Source organism: Python bivittatus, unplaced genomic scaffold (assembly GCF_059951505.1).
Source record: "Python bivittatus isolate LINGU-HERP-01145 unplaced genomic scaffold, Pbiv_v1 ctg000840_np1212, whole genome shotgun sequence".
In the NCBI taxonomy this organism is placed as follows: Eukaryota; Metazoa; Chordata; class Lepidosauria; order Squamata; family Pythonidae; genus Python; species Python bivittatus.
This window is the reverse complement of record NW_028277113.1, coordinates 43290995-43299598: the sequence shown is the minus strand read 5'-3', so window position 1 is coordinate 43299598 and position 8604 is coordinate 43290995. Positions and strand designations below refer to the sequence as shown.

The window sequence follows — 8604 nt, the reverse complement described above, 5'->3', positions numbered from 1 at the left end:
GTCTGGGAGAGGATGGGGGTGACAGGCAGGAAGGCTGAGTGGATAAGTACAAGACTTCAGTGACTGAGGAGAACACTGTGCATCAGGCATTCCCAGTTGTTGGACTAGACCCAGGGGAACTCAGGTTCAAGTCCACTTTCATCCACTGAAGCTCACTGGGTAACTTAAAGCCCATCACTCTCTCTCAGCTTAACCTACCTCACAGGGTGATGGTTGTGGGAAAAAAAATGGAGGAGGTTGTGCTATATATAGGGAAAAAGGAAAGGCCAGATACCAATAAGCAAAATAAAACAAAGACATGAGAAAACCATTTGCCCTTTGACCAGGTTTATTTAAATAAATATGAGAACATCAAATAATTTGAAACTATGGGGAAAGGGATGATGGAGAGAACTTGGATGGGTAGGATAAATTGCTCCTCTGAGCTTCCCAGTCTGCTCTCAACTTCTTCAGGGCACAGAGGTTTTTCTTCTGGGCCTCTAGTTCAGCATTCAGTATTCTCCCTGTTGAAAAATGTCAAGAAAAGCAAAGTAAAAGGCTATGTCACCAAGTCTGACTGTGATGGTTTTGATTTGAATTCCATGTGTTTATGTTCCCTTCATTATTTTGCATAATAACGTTTCTGCCAGCCCCTGTTCTAATGTGAGATAGACCAGGAAGTGATTGTTCAGTCTTTGTGTGCTCTATCATGCTTTCTGCTGGATGAAAAGTTAATAATTATAACTATAAATTTGCATGAAAACTTAATATGGTAATTCCATATCAAAATTCTGTTTTGCCAGTTTAATGATGTAAGATTCTCTTGTTACATCAGCATTTAGCAAAATTCTGCCTAGAATCCTTTTGTATTTCCTAACTGGTGGACTCCTACTTTATTGTGTGTGTCACTCCTGTCAACCTACACATTTTCAGTGGGCTGATTTTCATTTTCCAGCACCCTTTCTTCTGATTTCTCAGTGTATATGCATTATATATATGTGTAACACATGTGCAGAATATTGAGACATTGAATCATGGGCACCAAGTATAATTAGCATAATCAATGAGAAATAGGGCTTCCCTGAGAGATTATCAGGTTTGGCAGCATCAGTGGGATGTGACAATTTTTAAAATTTGGAATTACAGATTATTCCAACATCTCAAGATTTAGTCTATACTTCCAATTTTAGAAAAATAAGAATGGTACTGAAGTTGTGTCTATGTACATACTTACATGCAATAAAACTAACTTGAAAAATATCCTTCCCTGTAGTCTTAAACATAAAGGTTAACATCAGCATAGATATTATTCCTTGGTAACTTCTACTATGGCTGTTACCCTTAGGGAATGTCTGCAGTTTTACAAGGTGGGAGGAGCAGAAATATTACAATAATACAACAGAGTCCACCAAAGGTACATACATCAGAGTTTCAATAATGGAAGGGGCTTTCCCTGTGTCTTTGCCAATATTGGATAGACCCCATTCTTTCAAATGGAGGCTATCTGTAACCAAATATGTGGGAATTTCCTAATATAATCTTGGCTATGTAAATGTAATGTAAAAAGCTCACATTGGTCCATGTCTGAAAACATCCAGTACTACTATATTTTTTCACACTGGTTCATCTCTCCCCTACCCTGTTAATTTGATGTTGTTGTGATAATGACTTGAGAAATGAAATGTTTCCTCTTCTCATAAAATTTCAGGTGGACCTCATTTTCTTCTAGATCACATTGAATATTGTGAATGGTAGCAACAACTTCAAAGAAAATCTTGGAGGACAAGTGGAACATTTCTTTTCACAAACATTTTTCATTCAACAGAGGTTAATGAAACTGAAGAGAAGATATAGGGATGTTTGGATAAACATGCTGCCCTGGTTTTCCCAGTGTGACAAAACATAAGCAACATCCTTGGCAGAGTCAACAATGGGGACATACGCATACACACATATATACTTGCATAACAGAAATAAGAATGAGCTCCACGCAGGCAAGTGCAGGGACCCTAGAGCATGCTTCAATTGTGACAAAAAAACAGAAATACAATGCACCAAGACTGGATGAGAATGGGAAACTTAGAGGTTAGCTAGGTAGGGTTCCATATGAGAAGGGGAAAAGTTGGAATTGAAGCAGAAACAGTCTAGGAAAACAAAAAAGAAAAGAAAAGAAAAGAAAAGAAAAGAAAAGAAAAGAAAAGAAAAGAAAAGAAAAGAAAAGAAAAGAAAAGAAAAGAAAAGAAAAGAAAAACCCTGACCAAGTGAGGAAGAGGAATGCTGAAGTCTGGAAGTGATAGAACCTACAGCGCCCCTGTAGCTAACAAAGAGGGCCTTTTTTGGCCCATCCATGTCAGAGTCTGGTGGGATCCCAAAGGCACTTGTTTTCTGCTCCACAAACATGATCTAGAGGAAGATAAACATACCATTCTCAGTTTTCTAGAGTTCAGTACATTCGTAATGGGCATGTACTGGGCTCCCTGTCAGGTAAAATGGCAAAGACTTAGTCACTTCCCATGTTGGCTGGTATTCCAGACACTACTGGTATGTTTAACTAGCTGGCACTTCCTATGACTATGCATTTGTCACAGAAATAAAAAGCAAACACATGAAAGATCCAATGATCCACTGCCCTGCCCTGTGGAGGACAGCGGAACCCCCTCCAGCTCCTTGGTGTTTCTATTTCTTACATCTGCAGAGAGTGAAATCAGAGCCAAGAGCAGTAGAGGTGCTGCAGCTGGAGTGCCCCCATTTTGCTTCCATTGCCTTCCATATATATATATATATATATATATATATATGGAAATCAAAAAGGGGAATTTGCTGTAGATTGTAGATTAACACCACCTCCACTTCTTCAGGGTTGGGATAACAGGCAACTCCATGGTTAAGGTTGATACAAATCAAACCAGGGGTACAAAATATGTTTAATGTAGTACACAAAAGTATTTAACCTATGGTCTAGGCTTTAACATCAATCAGGCCAGTACAGTAGCTTTTCCCTTAGATCAGTTTTCCTTTCACTCTAGTCTATTGTTCATAAATGGCATTAGTATAATAGCATTATAATTTTAAAAAGGTGTTTTGGAATGTATAGGAATGCAAGCACAGCACTTCTTAAAAACAGATGTGTCTTTTCTGCATGAGCCTGAAAAAAAAATGGCTGCTTTAGGGAGTCTTGTTAAAGACAAGGCTGTATCTTGTGAGGAAGTCTGAAAAAAGACCCAGCTGCTTTAAAAAGATGCTGCGCTAATGCTCCTGCCCATTCTGAAGCATCTCTTCCAAATCCCTCTTGAAGCATGCAAAACATTAACACATAGGAATCAGGCCTTGTTTCCTTTTTGCCGGTCAAAATCTTTTTGCCTGCCAGTGAGTTTTGCATACTAAACAATTACATCTGCTTATTTTGGCTGTCTTGCTGCTTTTTTCCTGCCAAATGGACTAGGATTAGGGTTATCGATCGATGGCTGACAGATACCTTTGCAAATTTATGTACCCACACCATAATCACAACAAGGATATCGCACCAATCAATTATATATGTGGCAAGCAAAAACCTTTTGGACATGAGATTTTAACACTAGTGGCAGGCAAAAAAGGATCAAGAGCCCAACAAACTCCTATCTGAAACTCTTCCAGTTGTTTCTAGCTTCTGAGATGACTGAGAAGTTTCAAGACAGCTTACTAAAATCTTTCTGATTATACCCCCACTTAAAAAGTTATGCTTATGGCTTATTGTGGTATGTGAAACCATCCAATTGTGATTTATTCAATAACTATGATTAAACAAAACACTGCTTTGCACAATGTATAAACAAGGCACAAGATTCCTTCCCATGATAACTATAATTAAGGCATCTATGATGATATCCAATGCACAGTAAAAAAAAAAAAAAATCAGGTGTTTGGCTTACTTTGAGACACCATTACCTTATCAAAACATCATAATCATTACAAATATAAACACAAATATATTTCTTCACAGGGTGCATTACTCCATAGCATAACATTAAACATTATATCAGATTCACACCAATCATAGTGGCTCATTTTAATTACATAATCACATATTTTGACAGAGTCTTAAAACTTTGTACACAGGATTGTAGACTGGGAGGGACCTTATCGCTTGAAATTTCTGTTAAAAATATTCTTCTGCCCATAACATCCCTTCCTATTTTCCTTATACTTACTAAGCAACAAGTCAACAATGGGTCACTCTGTATTATACAGTTTAGGTCAAACTGTATGCTTCAATGAATTCCTAAGTGAACAGAAGCTGACACAATCTCTGTATGGTATAAAATCAAACACAGTATATTTCTGCAAATTTGAATGCATATTTACTATTTATGTGCAGTTGTTCTTAGATTCCAAATAAGAAATTACAGTGGTACCTCGGGTTACGAACGCCTCTACTAGCGAACCGGATCCGCAGCCATTTTCCCTGCTGCCACGCGGTCGCGGCTTCCTGTGGGAGAGGTCGCGGTAGCAAGGAGACGTTCGGTGAGGCTTGTGGTGTGTTTTGCGGTGTTTTGCGAAGGTTTTTGGTGTGCGTGTTAGCATGGCTCCAAAGAAAATGCAGAGCAGGCTTGGCGGGAGTAAGGCTCTGATGAGAAATTTGCCTCGGGTTGCGACCAAATTCGGAGGGCGGAACGGATTAACTGCATTTACATTGAACCTTATGGGAAACTTTACCTCGACTTGAGACCAACTCGAGTTGCAACCAGAGTCACGGAACGGATTAAGTTCGTATCCCGAGGTACCACTGTATTATGGCATTAATAATGAATATGTCAGGTGCAGAAGTTTCCAGACCCTTTTAGTTGGTAATTTGTGACACCTCCACCTATTTCCTGTAGCCAGCTAAGAGCCTTTTCTCCCCCTTACATTTCAGTTTTTTCCCTACTCTTCCTTGAAGAATTCTTGTACTACAGTTCAGAAATATTCTTAGGCCTCCTTGCATGCACTACATGTTTGAGATTTGCTGACGTATTTTCAGTAATATTCAGGTATGGGCACTGTGAAGACCACGCCTGAGAGATTTCCTCATAGTCACATTCCCCGAATCAGCTAGATGAATATGCCTTAATGAGTGACCTCTGTTCCGAGATGAGGCCAGGAAGCAGTGCTGTCCTTACTGTTTTAATATGGGCCAGGTAAAGGACAGGGACTGTTGAATTCTCCTGGTTGTGGTGCTCTTCTTATAATATCACCAGCCAGCAGGAGAAACAACCACCAACCACTGTCCTTAATATGTGTTGAGCCAGTCTTAGGGGACTATGGATGGGTGCTGGAAGGAGGCTGTAGGTATTTTTAAAGTGGTGTAGGTGTGCTCTGTGATGGTTGCCACCTACTCAGGCTATTTCTAACATGGGCCTATTGGTCTTCTGGAAGTTCAGGGTTCTGTATCCAAAAATATCCCTGCAAGCATGTTGCTAGATCATAGGAAGATACAGGATGAAGCAGGAATCGGCTTGTAGAACATATCAAGACAGTTCCCTCCTGCTTCATCCCATGTACCTCTTATGCCCCAGCAATTCCTCAGCAGGGATATTTTTGGACATGGGAATACCAGTCTGCCTGAAGATCACTATTCATGTTTGTTTGTTTTTAATTCCTGACTGACAGGTTAGTGGGATGTAGGAGGATGCACAATGAAGTGGGAGTGATCTTGCATAGCACAATGAGAGAGCTGCATTTTGTTTCATCCTATTAACTGCAATATTTTGGGATGCAGTTTCACCACTCTTCCAGAAGACCAGTAGACCTATGATCAGAAATAGGACAAGTGACAAGTCACAAGCACAATGGGGCAGTTCTGAGAAACATCAGGTGCACTCCCACCTCATTTCACCCTCTTGGTTGGTGTGTGACCTGTTACAAAAGGAAACTGGCAGTATACTTGTCAGTTTCACACCAGCTTCCAAATATTTGAAATCATAGCTGCTGCATAGAACAGCAATGCTAATAGTAAATGATCACTAATGGCAGCACATGAAAGTATCCTACAGCATGTGCAAAATTGTATTGAAGTAGAAAAAACAGGCCCCACCACAGACAATAAATACAATAGAAAGTACAGACAAAATAAACCCCTTGTCAGCAGAAAACCTGTAATGCACTCTTTGGGGGCATAACCAGCAACACCCAGCTGGCAAAACTCAGCTTTATTTCCTGGTTTAATTCTTCCTTGCAATCTGCTTCCTTAAACCCAGGTTTACCAGTTTTTCGAAAGACAATTAACCATGTATTTAAAAACACATCAAATGCTCTTCTGGAAGAATGCTAGGCATTATGCAGTCAGATGTTTCTGCAGAATCACATGCAGAATTTGGCAAATTTCTCTTTGCCAAAATGATCCAGAAACTGGTGGGGAGGGGCCATACCTATGGGCCCTAAAAGTGGTCAAAGGGAGTGGGGCAGATTCCTGCCTTGATTGCCTCATCACCAGAATCATCAATGCATCATCGTGCAATATTTGTTCAGCAATACTTCCGCCAGGAGAAGAGGAAAAACACTACTTTAAAACCAGGACAGCTAAAGACAAATGTAAGCTGCCTTGAAGTGGGCTAGGAAAGAGATGGAGGCTGTATCGTGAGAATATATCCTCTAAAAATGATTAGCAGGCCATCTTTGTCTTATGGTAAGTAGCATCTGAGGATGAGCCCACAGAGATTTAACTCTACTTCAACTGCTCTCATTTCAAGCAGGACTTCCACTGTAATGGCCTCAGGGCTTTCGAACCACTACTTTTAAGCAAGAATAAGATTTTGGCAAATGGCTGATCAACTCCTGGTGCTCTTTCTATAATCTTCCCTATTTTGTGGTATACTTTTGTTGTTTCTATTAGAAGGAACTGATCTCAACCATCATTTCCAAAAGGCGGTTGTACGAGGCAGCATCTAGCTGATCTTGGCTGTTATGGAAAAGACTAAGCTGGGTTAGGTGTGCTTAGTACTCAAACCAAGATTACCAGGAAATCTCACAGCTGTAGACTATATCAGTATTTCTCAGCCTTGGCAACTTTAAGACGTTTGGACTTCAACTCCCAGAATCCCCCAGCCAACATGTTGGCTGGGGAATTCTGGGAGTTGAAGTCCACACGTCTTAAAGTTGTCAAGGTTGAGAAACACTGGACTAGATTAGGAGGGCAAACGTGCATGCATACCTCTCCCTCTGTGTGTCCCTCCCTCTCATTCGACTGAGCCAATCCAGTTCCCCATATTGCCTAGAGAACTACAGACATCCCCCCATGAAACCAGGAAGAGTTAAGTCTAACTCGACCTTACCTTCCCATTTTTCCTTCCATCAACCTCAGAAGACTTCTGGCGCCGCTCTACCCAAGAGGCCACCCGCTTCTCTCTATGGTTGCTCTGCACCTCCCCAATCCGTCCATCCGGTTTGTGACTTTACCCAGCGTGCACTGCGGCGGAAGAAAGCGACGACAATAACAAACAGCGGCGGTGAGGGCTACGCGTAAGCCCGCGGGGCCCGAGACAGCCGGACCTTCTAAGTACACTCGCCGCTCCCGCGGGCGTCATCCCACCTTCTTTGGTCGACAGCCCCGTCTCTTCGCGCCGCTGCCGTCCCTCATACTTCTTTCCCCCACTTCTCCTCTCCGGGCGCCGGACCCTGAAGCTCTGTGTGGAGCCGCAGAGGAGGGGAGGAGCTCCCGAACCCGCCGGTGCCCGGCGCGGGACGGTGCCCGGGGCCGTCCAGCTGTTGCTCTTGGGATGGCCTCCTAGGGTGAGTCGCGGGAAAGGGGGGCATCCCGAGGCAGAGAGCAGCCCGCCGTCCGTGCCCGCTGCTGTCACCGGGCGACCATTGCCCGCCCCCTGCGCACCCTCCACCCCGCCCCACCCCTGAACGGGCCGGTGTCTTCTGCGCGAGCGGCTTGGCGCGTTGGTCCCGAAAATGTAGGGTTCAGGCTTGTCTCCGGACTGCCTTTTCCCCGAAGTTAACTCCGTGGGGGATGACTCAGCCGTCCCGCACGTTTGTAGTCCCGCCTACCCACCTTGTTGTGTAAGGGAGGCAGTGTAATTTTAGGGTGGCGGTGGTGGTTTTTTCCTTCTCTGTTTTCCACTAGGTGCTGTCATTTAAAGTAGTTTATGTGGACATCAGAAGTGGCTCCTTTTCCTCCACCCCTTCGTTGTTTTTTAGTCTCATGTCGTCTTTGTAACTTTTCCGTTAAAGCCTGTATATAAAATGTCAATTCGTAGTTTCTTTGCATGGGCAGTATTAGGTGGATTTGACTCTTTTCTTTTTGTTGTGTTGGTGGCTGAAGTCTGTCATTGACTGATTTTCCCACAGTTAGGAGATCAATCAACATAGCAGATTTGTTCCCCCACTCACCCTCCTTGGTATGCTGAGATTCCAACCTATAAATAAGTGTGAGAATTAAAAGGATATTTGTTAGAGATGTTAAGTGCTATGTTGTAATTGTACGTTTGATTTCATCAGGATAAGTTCAAGTGGATGGTGGATTGTATGAGTGATGGTGAATTACACTGATATGTATTATGTTTAGCTGTGGTACATATGGAATCTATTAATATGTAATGTCCCATACTCAATAGACATTTTTGGAAGTAATTCCAATATGAGATACATTCCAGTTAATCTGTG

General features: G+C 42.3%; 1 protein-coding gene and 1 long non-coding RNA gene across 3 annotated transcripts in view; one reads left to right on the top strand and one right to left on the bottom strand.

Annotated features, from left to right (window-relative positions):
* Window positions 1-313: 313 nt before the first annotated feature.
* On the bottom strand, window positions 314-7659 carry LOC112541658 (uncharacterized). The gene is made up of 3 exons (XR_003085644.2): window positions 7526-7659; window positions 7269-7402; window positions 314-503 (listed from the first exon to the last, which is right to left on the bottom strand). It is a non-coding gene; the product is annotated as an uncharacterized LOC112541658 (long non-coding RNA).
* RB1CC1 (RB1 inducible coiled-coil 1) overlaps window positions 7588-8604 on the top strand; it is a 58743-nt gene continuing 57726 nt past the window's right edge. For both annotated transcript variants that reach the window (XM_088131053.1, XM_088131052.1), the window contains exon 1: window positions 7588-7725. The gene's annotated coding sequence lies outside the window, so the exon portion shown is untranslated. The remainder of the gene's footprint in view (window positions 7726-8604) is intronic.